General features: G+C 35.7%; 1 pseudogene across 1 annotated transcript; it reads left to right on the plus strand.

The window, feature by feature from the left end:
• The first annotated feature begins 921 nt into the window (after positions 1–921).
• LOC137729511 (uncharacterized) lies at positions 922–6,115 on the plus strand (annotated as a pseudogene). Its single transcript, XR_015951802.1, has 3 exons — positions 922–1,078; positions 1,281–1,383; positions 5,808–6,115. The product of XR_015951802.1 is annotated as an uncharacterized LOC137729511 (transcript).
• The last annotated feature ends 8,681 nt before the right edge of the window (positions 6,116–14,796 follow it).

Below are 14,796 nucleotides of genomic sequence, written 5' to 3' on the forward strand. Positions count from 1 at the left end.
CGGCCTTTAGATGTTCATCCTAAAATTGTTGAGCCACAGCAAAAGAGTTTTACAATTGATATATTTATTTTTAAAGTTAATTACATCGACATCTTTTGAGACTTTTTGCATTTTCACGCATCCACTTCTACTTTATTGTTTTTAATATAGCTCCTTGAGATTTGAAACTTTAAAATAAAACCACCTAAAGTCTAACACACTTTTATATGAACCCTTAACTGCAAAATGGCATGCCATGATTTATTAAATAAGAAAAAATAATATCACCAGGCTAAAAGTTAACACCATATGTTTAGTTTTAGTAGTATCAAATTGTTACATACTATTAAACGAGAAAGCTTTTGAATATTTTAAAGTATCATAATGTTTTTTCCCTTTTTTTTCCAAGGGCTATGTGAAAACTTTGTAAATCATGAGGGTTTATGTGAAAAATATGAATACAACGTAGGAAGCAGAGAGTGTGTAATCTAAACTACTTGTATTAATAAAACCTTCTTTGTCAATTAAAAAATGATGAAGTGAAAGATATTTAATTTTCTATCATACAAAAAAATGATGAGCAATATAGTAATTTTACAAAACTAAATTTTATTGAAACTTCACCTATAAGTGATGTTAAAATATTTTTAATATTAAAAAAGTAAAAAAAAACCTCCAACTCTCACCCACGTTGTTTCTCCATCTCTACTTCCCATTTTAGAAATAAAAACAAAAAGTGTTCATACACATAAAATGTGTAGGCATGCTAGTTTAATAAGATATCAGCAGCTTTTTGATGAAAAATTAATGGGAGGAAGTTTGTGAAAATAATTTGAAACTTCAAGTGACATAGTGCAATTTTTGAAACCTCAGGACTTTTGTGAAAAGCCCAAAAAATCACGTTTTTTCAATTTTACCCCAGAAACTGCGCTGAAGAAAAAAGAGTTGAGGAAAATCCCATCATTTGTGCCAACTCCACTGAGGAGAAACGGCAGTACCCAGAAAGTAGAATCAGTTTGGGTTGAGGATGGAAGGGGTTTTAGGGCAGAAGAGGGTTGAAGATGTGAACTGGCTCTGCTCCCTCTATGAGTCTGAACTTGTGAGAATTATTTACATCATTAAAGCAACTTAATTTCTTGATTTATTATCTTTTTGCTAAATTTAATTTTTGAATTCGTTTGTTAATTTTCAATGTTCATATCAAATTTTTCATAGAAAAGTAGACAATTTGACGTTAAAGACTGGAGCTTTATGGTTAATGGTGTCGAAAAATTGGAATTAAACACACAATTTTATGGCAGGACATGTTGATTAGCATAAAAAGGATTGTTCTTCAACGTGCAAGAATGATTGGGTGCGATGAACTTGCCCAAAAGTTTGATCTCAAGGTGCTTCGAGCTCTTGGTATGTCGGATAGCTTTATCTGTTTCGATGTTTTTTGTTGTCGAATTTCGAATTAAGCTCTTGATATGAGCTGTAAAAGAAGCAAAATACCTCATTGTATTGCATTGTATGTAAAGTTCCAAACTTGTGTTCCAACACTTTGGTATTCGGGCACAAATAGAACGAGAAACATTGTTGGCATCATCGTCTACAAGACCTTGACACAAGATGTTGTAGATGTCAAGAGGGTAGGAGATAGAATTATGGCAATCAAGATTGTAATAGGACATGGTCTCATCACTGTGATTAGTGCGTACGCACCTCAAGTAGGGTTGGATATGAGTTTGAAGGAGAAATTTTGGAAAGATCTTGGAGACTTGGCGCAAGGAATTGCTCAGACGGATAAGGTATTTATAGGAGGAGATTTAAATGGACACATGGGCAAGGAGACAGGCAACTTTGGAGGTTTTCATGGTGGCCATGGTTTTGGGGAGAGAAACGAGGATGGGGAAACCATCTTGGATTTTGCAATGGCATATGATCTCTTCTTAGCCAACACCTTCTTTAAGAAGAGAGAAGAACATGTGATCACCTACAAGAGTGGGTCGTCAAAAACACAAATAGATTTTCTTCTAATGAGGAAGGGGGATCGTATAACTTGTAAGGATTGCAAAGTTATACCGGGAGAGAGCTTGACTAATCAACATTGCTTGTTGATGATGGATGTACATATCAAAAGAGAGAGAAAAAAGAACAAGACCTTAAAGTGCCCAAGGACTAGATGGTGGAATCTAAAAGGAGAAAAACAAGCATTTTTCAAAGAGAAAGTAATCACCCAATGCGTGTGGGATAGAGAGGGGGAAGCTAGCCAAATGTGGGATTCCATGGCTAGTTGTATCCGAAAAGTAGCAAAAGAGGTATTAGGAGAGTCCAAGGGCCTTGCTCCACACCAAAAGGAGTCTTGGTGGTGGAATGAGGAGGTACAAACAAAGGTTAAGGCTAAGAAGGAATGTTGTAAAGCCTTATACAAGGATAGGACCGATGAAAACGGTGAAAGGTATAGAATAACGAAGCAGGAGGCGAAGAAAGCTGTGAGAGAAGCTAAGCTAGCGGCTTATGACGATATGTATAAGCGACTAAATACCAAAGAAGGAGAGTTGGATATCTATAAACTAGCTAGAGTAAGGGAAAAGAAGACAAGGGACCTAAACCAAGTGAGGTGCATCAAGGATGAGAATGGAAAGGTTCTTGCTACAGAGAACGCAGTCAAAGACAGATGGAGAGGTTATTTTCATAATCTTTTCAACGAAGGACATGAAAGGAGCACTTCTTTGAGAGAGTTGAGTAACTCAGAAAAGTGTAGAAACTACTCCTTTTACTGTCGAATTAGAAGGGAAGAAATGGTTGTAACTTTGAAAAAGATGAAGCATAGAAAAGCAGTGGGCCCAGATGATATACCGATTGAAGTGTGGAAAGTCTTGGGAGAGACGGGTATAGCATGACTCACAGACCTTTTTAATAGGATTTGAAAACGAAGAAGATGCCACATGAGTGGCAAAAGAGCACTTTGGTGCCTATCTACAAGAATAAGGGCAACGCACAAAATTGTATGAACTATAGGGGTATTAATCTAATGAGTCATACAATGAAGCTCTGGGAGAAAGTCATTGAGCATAGACTGAGGCAAGAGACATGGGTCTCGGACAACCAATTAAGGTTCATGCCAGGGCGCTCAACCATGGAGGTAATCTATCTCTCACGAAGATTGATGAAAAGATATAGAGAGATGAAAAAGGATTTACACATGGTCTTTATAGATTTGAAAAAAGCGTATGTTAGGGTCTCAAGAGACATTCTTTGGAGGGTTTTAGAGAAGAAAGGAGTACGAGTAGCATATATCCAAGCTATAAAGGATATGTATGATGGAGTAAAGACTGCCTGCCGTAAGAACTCATGAAGGACAAACCAAAAGCTTCCCCATAACTGTAGAGTTACATCAAGGCTCATCTTTAAGTCCTTACCTTTTTGCATTGGTAATGGATGGGTTAACGGGACATATTCAAGATGATATTCCTTGGTGTATGCTTTTCGCAGACGATATAGTGTTGATAGATGAAACTCACGAAGGGATAAATGCGAAGCTTAACCTTTGGAGAGAAGTGTTGGAATTTAAAGGTTCGCCTAAGTCGATCAAATACAGAATATATGGAGTGCAAGTTCAATGCAAATGGAGGCCCAAATGAGTTAGGGGTGAGGATCGGAGACCAGGAAGTACTAAAGAGCGACCGTTTTCACTACCTAGGATCTATCTTGCAAAAGAACGGAGAATTAGATGGAGACCTCAACCATATAATACAAGCTAGATGGATGAAGTGGAAGAGTGCATCAGGTGTGTTGTGTGACCGTTGTATGCCACTGAAGCTCAAGGAAAATTTTTATGGGACAACAATAAGGTTGGCAATGCTGTATAGCACATAATGTTGGGCGGTGAAGTATCAACACGTACATAAAATGGGTGTAGCGGAGATGAGGATGCTTCGTTGGATGTGTGGGCACATGAGAAAGGATAAGATTAGGAATGAGGATATCCGAGGTAAATTAGGAGTAGCCGAAATTGAAGGAAAGATGAGAGAAAATCGGTTATGGTCGTTTGGACATGTGCAATGAAGGCCTACTAGCGCTCCGGTTAGAAGATGCGACTACGGGATAGAGGTCCAGTGCCGAAGGGGTAGAGGAAGACCTAGGAAGACCTAGGAAGACTTTGGAAGAGACCCTAAGAAAAGATTTAGAGTACTTGGATCTAACGGAGGATATGACATAGAACCGAGCGCAATGGCGTTTTAGGATTCATATGGCCGACCACTTAGTGAGAAAAGACTTTGTTGTTGTTGATTGATTAGCATCTCATCAGAAGCGGAAGCTTATGAACGTTCTTAATTATGATCTCCGAGTGCATGGAGATTGCGGTATGTACTCAAATAATGAAAGCTAAAAGGATGACATTTTAACTTAAATTCTATCCAGTTATGAGGGAGGTTGCAACAACATAAGTATTCCTTCTCAGGAAATGTATCAGATTCGGGGGGAAAACTCTGCTCGTCTTTTGTTTAGTAGTGGTCACTTAAATTGTATCACACATGTATACTTTCATTGATTTCTCTCTCATGTGCTTTATTATGAATCTCAAATTTCAATAGCCAGAAATATGTTTTCTGTTAATCGGTGACATTCTTTGCTGGAACTATATGTGGCTTCTTACTGCGTCTAGGCTTTCTAAGAATAAGGCGAGGGACAAATAAGCCATTTATACTTTGTTTGTCAACTTTGTAATTAAAGTAAATCCTGGTGTTTTTTCCTCAGGCCTTTCACTTGCAAAAAATCTATGGATTATATATTGTAATTGCCTTGCACGGAGGCTGGACTCAAGAGGCAACAAGTATGTTGTCCTCAGCTTAAGAAAAGGGCTACTTGTGCCTTTTTTTTTAACAACTGAGTGAAGATCAAATGAAACCGAGCTCAAATATGCGGCTTTTTTATAGTCATTAAGCAAGTGCACAATACGGGGCTTGACTTTCATACAGTTCGGAATATGGTTGATGGTTGATGGTTGATGGTTATATGAACTTCTCTTATCTTCCATTGCTGCATCTACATTTGTGTTGAAACTTGTCTTTAGTTTTGTTTCGTAGTGGAATGGGTTTGGGGTTGAAAAAGGATAACCGAATCAATGGTCCGGTTTAAGGTATGTTTCAGAATGACAACTGAATATCTGAACCTGACCTGATTAGTTTATGCTACGAAATATCCTTCCCTTTCTTTTATTACACCAAAGTAGGAATACCTTCCTATTGGCTACTTCCTTTCAGCCACCAGGCTTTCCCTCATCTCTCTCACTTGAATATCAACATCTTTACCGCATTTTTACTGAGGTTTCCATAACCTCAAGAAATTAATCTGTGTTATATCTCTCTTAACTTTATTTCTTCTAGCTGTGGCTGCTTGCTTTATTTTCTTGGACTTGTTCTACGGATGGGCACTTGAATTGCCCGTCCTTCTTTTCGAATAATCCTCTTTATGATTCTGTTTTTGAAATACTGAAATTAGGAGAGGAAAAGAGCAAATTCTTGCTTTATTTGGTGTGGCTTTGCTTGTTTTGTTTGCGAAGGTTTGGTTTCATACCTCTAGTACAAATCAAATTCGGGATAAAGTTTGGTTTGCATGGGTGTTTCACTGTTTCGGGTTTGGGATTTGATAAGGCCTCACTATATGTTGGTACTCCAACCTCCTACTTGATTGGGATGCCTTTTAATGTTACCTGTTGAGTCATTTATCAAGTTTCAAGTTACCAAATAGCTAGTCCACTTTTAGGATGCTTTTGTTTGAGTATTTATGTTCTGCAGCTTGGAATTCTCTGACTTGTATTACGTGGCTGAGGATTTGTGCAGCATTTGTTCTGATGGAATGTGTCAAAGATAAAGAATTTGTCATTGCCCGCGTCTGCTGCACTTATGGGAAGTTGCAATCTGTTAAAACATAACCTTGGTGATATTACGAGTCTTGAAGAGATAATGGCATGTATTGGTATTGAATCGAGAAAGGGTCCAATAAAAAGGTTAGGTCAGACAACAAGGATCAATCTTGTTTCTTTTTTTGGAAACAATATGATGCTTGTGATTGTACACGTAATATGTGTATATGTGTGTACTGTATGCAAATGACTAAAAGCATTTGTGAACGTACATGGACATGTTTATGCGGGTGAGAGTGGCTAATCGCCTTTTCTTTTCCTAGACTATTTATTGTCTTGTGGTCCTGGTTGTTCATGCATGTGGTATGATTGTATGTCTAGTAATGCAGACAAAATACGCCGCAGGAAGCACTACCGAGTCTTGATTTCATGCTGGTAGTATTTACATGATGTTGATAATGATTGTACATACTTTATCGAGTTTCTGGAACCGCGGGAATCCTGATAAAGTTTATGAAATTTTCTTATTGGTATGCATAAGGTGTTACTTTTTTACTCTCTTTATCTCCTTGCCATTAGTTGATTAACTTTAGTTACATTTTTTCTGCACCGGAAGACCGCACAAAGAAACTACACGAACCCAAAAGAAACAGAAAACTGAAACCAGTGAATTATGAGATCAGGAACTGCAGAGGCAGAGGAGACCATTCACATGTTTGAGACACCAGTGAGTTTCGAGTGCGCCGCTTTTGGAAATAGGTCTCAAATGTGTTGCTGTACCCGAACAGATCGAACACGGGCGGAATTCATCTCCTTTTGATCTATTACATCACATGTGTATGAACTATGAAGGCCAAGGTCTAAATTCCTTGGAATTTTGTACATAATTCTGGAAATATTAATGCAAGGTTTCATTATAATTAATTTAGTCATGTTTCTACTTGCCATTATTTATGTTAAAAGAATAGCTGGTATATTTTAAACTCGATTGAGATTAATTCTTGAATGGCGATTGTATACTCTCATCCATCCCTTTTTTAGTATGCGAAGTGGGTGCGCATGTGTGTGTTGGAGAGATTTTGTGTGCTGGAAGCCTGCATATGGATTAATAAACTGAAACCCCATGAGGGCTTCGTGGGATTTTTAGGGTACAGAGAGAACTCATTGTTTGTCTCTACCACCTATAATGGAAGTTAAGCAAGAGATTCTCCCCTGTAATCGTTGTAATGTGTCTTTATCTCTATTTCTCTCGTCACGTGATCAATCTGAATCGGTAACGGGGTTATTGGCTCATATCCCTCTTTTTTCTGTATGGTATGTGTGTTAGAGAGAGAGAGAGAGAGAGAGAGAGAGAGAGAGAGAGAGAGAGAGAGAGAGAGAGAGAGAGAGAGAGACCCCATTGCAGTTAACCTTTTGTGCTGCATGGTTTGGTGAACCTCATTGGTAACCCTAGGGGACAAAAGAAGGGAGGTGATGTTTGAAGGCAATAACATATTAAATCAAAACAGCTTTTTTGAAATTGTGTTAAGTCATTTCGCCACTCTATCTTCTTGTGCTGGTGTGACAAGAGCATGATTTTCTGGTTGGCCATGCTTGCTTGCTTTCTTTCTTTGTTTGTTTGTTCTAGGCACCGCATGGCAACAAAGGCTATTTGGGCCCCCCATTTTCAACCAAATTTTATTTCCAACTTTTCTCAAACCCCCATTTGCCTTCCCACTCCATTTCAGTTCTCAGCATGCATCAAAACAGACACAATTAAATCAAACAAAAGTAATTAGGTCAATGTTTCCGTCTCTTGCATTCAAGTTTGAATCTCCGTACCCGAGTAAAATAACATACTCATATATACTTTGCTTCAAATACCGGGTCATCCAAAGAGAGCCTCAATTGTGGAATTTCCTTTTGGAAGCAGTATAGGTCCACTGAGCAAATGGAAATTTCTCCAAAATGTCAAACTCATCATGCCATGACCAAGATATCTCCCATGCTTGGTTTTGTAACCTCCAAAGGAAGAGCATAACGTTAAAGTTGTAGTTCATAAAGTATGATTAAGGCCAAATTAATGATTAAAGATATTCATACTTGTCCCGTCAACCCCCGCCAAATTATTTCCTTTTCTCTTTCACATGCTCTAGCCACGTATCTGTTTGTTTTATCCATTTGCACGTGTACCATACAATGCTTTGAACCTATACACTTATACGGCAGCGCTTGGCTGCTAACTAACTTCTTAATGTTTAAAATATGTACCGAGTTACCATGCAAATAGACAAAAGTTTATATAGGATCGTCATATCATATCATCAAATTAACCTAGCATATGGAACTGCCCCAAACCATTTTAATTAAAAAGAGAAACGAAAAACTCCCAGTACTGTTTACTTTAACGAAAAACCACATTTTTACACTAAAAAATCAATTCTGGTACTATTCACTTCACCCCTTATTTTGTCATTTTCATTAAAACTCAAAATTTTTAAGTCATTTTTATTAGTTTTCCTAATTAAAAATAGGTTAACTTTGAATTTGGACCATAATAATTTGGTGTTACATGGAGGTGAATGTTTGACAAGGAGATGTTTAAAGTTACAAAAGCACTTGTCAACAGGGGGAAACATGCATGAGAATCTTATCTCATCTTAATCATAAAGATTATTTGTATATATTCTAGTGTCGGTTTGTTTAAATTAACAATGGTCCCCTAGCTAATCACTTGTTATTATGGATAATGGGCATTATTGGACGCAAAAGGTTTGCTTAAGCATCAAGGCACTCGCTCTCGATGATGTTTATATCTTCCAATTAAAAATATCCCCACCATGTGATCACTAAACATGGGATGTCTCAACTAAAAAAATGTTCTCTTACCTGCGAGAGATGTTTTAATGTTCCAGGAACACATCTGGTTCATCACATGTAACAATACAATTGGTTGGAAACTTAAAAATATTTTTTTAACTAATTGTATTATAACACTTGAGATGGTTTTCAACTTTTGTTGATGTTTCACAATTTTTATATAGGAACCGGATACCCTCCGGACCCAAAGGAACTGAGCCTACTCATCAAATTATTCGGACCATTGAAATTTGATCCAACGGTTACAAACAAGAGACACTCTAAAAGTTATAATAATTGTAGCTATTGGATCAAATTTCAATAATCCGGATCATTTAATCCTTAAGCTCGGTTCCTTTGAATCCGAAAAAGAATCCGTTTCCTTTTATATAACTCAATAGGACTTCAGATGAATGGCTAGGATGGAGACCTTTCAATGTCAATGGCATAATTTTCAAAGAAAGGAAATATAATAACTTAAAGAAAGTATTTGATGAAGGGGTCAGTGTCATTGCCAATAATCCTTGATCTTGTTCAGGCATGTCATTAGTCCAGGCAGGATCTTGCATTTGCAATCAAGAGAAAATCTTGGTGACGTTACTTCACTAGAATTACTTTTAGTTATTAAATACTCTAAAGATAAAAAAATTGCAATTATGTCCATGGTTTAAAAAATCAACACTATCTGCGATATTTCGGTCGATATGTCGTGCTTTTGAGGCATCGGCATGGAACGAGGGTGAAGCTATTTCTTCACCTCATAACAAAAAATTAGTTGAAGCACTGGTAAAATATTCGTAAAATCGACAGGTATCGTAAAAATATCGCCCAAACTGACAAAGAATCCCACAATATTGACCTTGACGACGACTTAAGGCGAGTTATAGGCTGCACCGGCACTTTCAGGCCAAACTGTTCAATTTTTTGTTCTCTCTATCTAAAATAAACCAAATGATGACTCATTAACATGGAAAAATGGCAAAACTGGAATCATTACGTTTGATTTTCAGTCTGGGGCGGCGCAATCTCATTTGAAATCTGGTTTGAGGTGTTTATGAAAGGAAGATGGACATGTTTTGGGTTTTAATTCGATACAACGCCGTACAAACCTGGCGTCTTTATTTCCTTTTATTTGAAAGAGTGAGCTTTGGATTTTGGAGTAGTTTGGAAATTCATTTTGTTTAGTGACTACTAGTGCACTGCATGTCTCTTATCCAAAATTCAGCTTTAATTACGACAATTTACTTGTATTTTGTTATATGGGCTACTAATAAACTTATTGGTAAAAATATATTTTCGAACTATCCATCAATATTTCTGCAAAATGGTACGTCGATATTATCGTTAAACTGATGTTTAAAACCTTGATTATATCACATAGATATTATACCATTACCGTATATATCATTTTTATTGGTAACGAAAAGAATTAGTCAAGAATAGACTATTGGATATATATATATATAATGTAATCAGAATTGAATGAACTGTTAATTGAACTATTGGAAATTTGATGTGGAGGATAACCAAGATTAAAGATGCCATGAAACCAGCTATTATAAATTAATAAAAAGAATTGTACAAATGATTGATAAGTGTTTACTTTGAACTTGAGGTATTCGATGAATTGATTGTGAGTAATAATTTTATGTCATTCAAAATTAGTTGTTATGAAAATATTCCTAATGAAAGTAATGAATTCAAAATAATGATATAATTTGAAAATAATTTTTATTGCAAAACTTACACTAGGACTTACAATTAATTTACTGACGATTGTGTTAGCAAATTAGAAATTGAATGGTGAAAAGGATATTGGTGCACGTATGCATCCTTGACTTTTGAAAATTTAAAAGTGTTTACAATTTTGATTTCTTTGGGTACAATATGAACTCAAAGAAAATTTTTAACTGAGAAAAGATGTAGAAATTAACTTAATGTTTCCTTCAATTGAGTCCCCTTCATATAGACTTGGAAAAGAGACTTGGATGATTAATTGCTTTTATTGTGGAATGTGCAGATGACTGAATGATTCATTGCTTTGTTGGAATTATTGATGGAACTTTCTTCGAAAGCTTCACATGGTGACTTTGGAAAGACGATTGAATTTCCACATGGTAATTATCCTAGTGTTCACATGGTGACTTGACATGATGACTGTACTTTCACATGGTGATTAACTGTTTTCACATGGCTTTATGCAAATAGGTCTTTGGAGTCCTGGTAGTCAGCCCACTTGGCTGACTGTGTTTTTTGGCTTGCTGAGTTGGTTGGTTGCTATGAGGATACGTCTGAAGATTCAGAGTCTGAGGGCTTCTTCGTCTTCTTGTACTTCAGTATGGAGCATTGTTGCTTCTGTAAGTAATTGTTGAGCTAGGTCTGTGAGTTGGGTGGCTTTTTCTTTGTTTTTTGAGCTAGTTGACTTGGATGTTCCTTTGAGTGATGATGATGGACTAATGTTCGATAATGACTGTTCCGGAATGGCTGGCAAGGATGGTTATGCTAGTTGTGCCGGAATTGATGGAGTAATGGGAAATTCTGTGAGGACCTGATTGATGGTTGAATTTATCTCACCACTTGACTTATCTGATTCTATCGACTTTACCGGTTTTGACTTCATAATTCCACTTCATGATCCACAGGACTTTGTATTTGGCCATGAAAATTGGAAGAAGTGTAATTCTATAGTTGAATTGGCTTCTGTCAAATTTGAGTTAGAAACTGGTAGAGAGGACCTGCGTAAGCTCTTTTGGTAGAAGACTGGTTGTTGGGCCGTGAATTGACCACCATTTAGGGAACCTTGCAGGATAATTTAATTTTCCATTATAAAGAGAATGGTAGAGGATTTTGTTTTCATGGGTTTTGCTGTAGAGAAGATTGATTGAAATGGACTTGGTTCTGAGGATGGCTTGATAGTATTTCAATGTTTTATGTGGTGCTGTAGGATGATAATGAAAATTGGGTGGAAAGACTATTTTGGCTATTTTTTTTTGTGCTTGTTCTTGATTGAGATTGAAAGGGATATTGAAAAGATATTCACTGAGATTTTTCTTGACATATGGTGATGTTTTGGTATAACTAACTGGTTAGGATGATGATGATTAGTATGTTAGGGTTGAATAGGGATCATATTGACTGATTAATGCCGTTTGATAATTGGGACGTGGTGATTAGTAATTTGGCCTAAGGTTTCCTATTGTGGAACCTAAGGGAGTGAAATGATTGGTACTGGCTAAGGCCGATGAAGAATTTGGGCTTGATTCTTGTTTTATTGGGGGTGGTGGTAGAGTGGTTGGAAGCCTTATCTGATCAGGTCTTCTTGCTATCATTCTTCCCCTGCAGAAATTCTCTTGGTAGGAAATTAATGATGCAATTTTGACTACCTTTGATGTATGCGATTTCAAAATAAAAAAATACTTAATATAGTTTGCCATCATGCAAAAATCTGTTTTGAAGCAATGTTTTGAACATTTTTTTGTAAAACATGTTTTGCAGAATTGCAATTGACTCTGACTAAAAACTTTTGATTTAATAAATCATCTTGAAATTTACTAATACATAATACTATAGATAATATTTCTTTCTTAATAGTATTATAATTATTTTGTGCTGGATTTCATACTCCTGAATGGAAACGAACAATTTGTTTAGGAGATTCGGAAGAAATTGACTGTTTAAGAATACTCCCGAAACCAATTTCAGAGGCATTAGTTTCAACGATCTTAAATGAATTAGGAGTTGGAATGCCAAGAAATGGCAACGTCTTAACATGTGACTTGATCTGTTTGACTATACAAGTATGAGTATTTGACCATGGTGAGAGATTTTCTTTTAGATGATCAAACAAAGGTTTGCATTGTTGCCTAAGATGTGGATAAAATTATGCAACATAATTTAAAAATCCTAGAAATATCTGTAATTGGGTTTTGTCAGTGATTTCATCTAGGAACTTATCTGCATACTGAATTACTCCATCTATTGGTTGAATGGTTGACTGGTGGATATTGTATCCTAAAAATCTAATTTTGGTTTGGAATAACTTAATTTTGGTATCCTAGCAAACATATTTAAGTGTTTCCAATGCTCATCTATCAATTTGTTAATATAAACAATTGAGAAATGACTGTATTGATTAAATATTTCATTCATGATATTCTGAAATTCACCGGATGCATTCTTAAGACTGAATGGAATTACATTCCATTCATAATGGCTGAAATGAGTGACAAGTGTAGTTTTGTATTTGTCATCCTTATGCATTTGAATCTGTCAAAATCCAGACTTCATGTCGAATTTTGAGAAGATTACAGCTTGACTAAGTCTCTTAATTAAATCTTTTTTGTTAGGAATTGGATATCGTATCCATTCCAAGACTTCATTAAGAGGTTTGTAATTAATAACTAACCTAGGAGTTCCTCTTTCTAATTTAGCGTTTTTCTGGATATAGAAAACAGGACAAGACCAAAGTGATTTATTTTTCCTAACGATTCATTTATTGAGAAGTTCTTGGATTTCTGTTTTGCAGAATTACATAACTTCTTGACTCATTTGGATTGGTCTGGCTTTTGTTGGTATTTTCTTTTCATTAATTTTCTTATTGTAAGGAAGTTTAACAATATGTTGTTTTCTGTGCCAAAACAAATTTCATTAACAAGTTTCTTTTGAAAATTGTCAATGGTTTGTAACAAAGATTTGTTTGTTAATTGTTCTTCGATTTTTTTGCAATTAATTTATTCTTTTAGGAAATTATTTTGTTGTGCTTTTTTGGTGACTAGATTGATGGTTTTCGAGATACTATATTTTTGTAATTGTCTTAATTTTTTTAGATCTGTTTTCATGCAGAACTCAAATGTGGTTTTTTGACCTAGCATTTTTGTGGTTATGTGATTGTGGTGTACTTTGAAAGGATATAAAAGAGCTATAAAGGGAAGACCTAAAATGACTGGGCCTGAAATGTTTTTGATCAAAACAAATGGGGTTTTAAAACAAACATTGTTTTGACAAATATGGGCTTTTGGGATTTCATATTTTAACTGCATTGATGACTGATTTGCTTCACTAAGAATTTTTGTTGATTTATGAAAATACTTAGTGGGAATTAAATCTTCTTGAATACAATTCAAGTATGCACCTTAGTCAATTAAGACAATTGTTTCTAACTGGAAGTATTCAATTATTATTTTTATTTTAGAATACCATTTCTAGATCCTAATTTTTTGAAGTAATCCTAAAACTAGGCTTTCTGTTGGATTTTACATGGACTTAGATTCTGATTCTTGGTTGGAGGAAGAACTAATGTGTTCTTCATCATTATTGCTAAGAAAAGCTTGTGTTTGGATGCTATTGAGCTGTGAGCAGATTTCTATGTTTTCTGATTTTAAGGATTTAATTTCTTCCTTAATTTTATTGACTTCTCTTTGTAGATCTTTGACCGTAATTTCTTTCTTGGCCTTATTATACCTTTCCAAGGTTGTGCTAATACAGATTTTTGGTGCCAGTTGGGGTTGACTAGTACTGGGTTCTTCAGGGGAGACTAACTTCTTAAGTTTCTTTAACTAAAATGACTTTAATTCGGGGTCATCTACTTTGCTACTTAACTCGATAAGAAGATCTTCTTGTTCTTCTTGTTTATTGAGGACTTAAATCATTTTACAACAAGTATCTGTGCATCTTATCTTAATGTCAAGGGATGAAAATCTACTTGAAGAATTACTGGAAGAAGACGAATTAGAACCTAAATCATCTTTGGATTGGTTATGGTCTATTTCTTTTAACTCTAAGACTAGGATTAACTGGGTTTTTTCATCCTCAGAGATTTTCAACTGATTGATTGTTTTCTTGACTCTACATTTGTTTGCATAATGACCGAATTTGCCACACTTGTAGCAGTTTCCTTTTTGTTCTTGGTTTTTGAAGTGGAATTTTCCTAAAGGTTTCCTCTTCCACTTGCTGGACTTAGGTTTCTCATAAAATTTATTTGTTTCAAAATTCTTATTTTTGAATTTATCATATTTGGGGTGTCTTCTACTAGAGTACCAACTTGGATACCTATTATAGGCTTCTGATTTTTTCTTTTTGTTGGATGGAGCAATAGGAGGTAATCCGTATTATTCACAAAATGTTCCTAA

This window comes from Pyrus communis, chromosome 10 (assembly GCF_041283825.1).
Source record: "Pyrus communis isolate YQ-2024b chromosome 10, ASM4128382v1, whole genome shotgun sequence".
Taxonomy (NCBI): Eukaryota; Viridiplantae; Streptophyta; class Magnoliopsida; order Rosales; family Rosaceae; genus Pyrus; species Pyrus communis.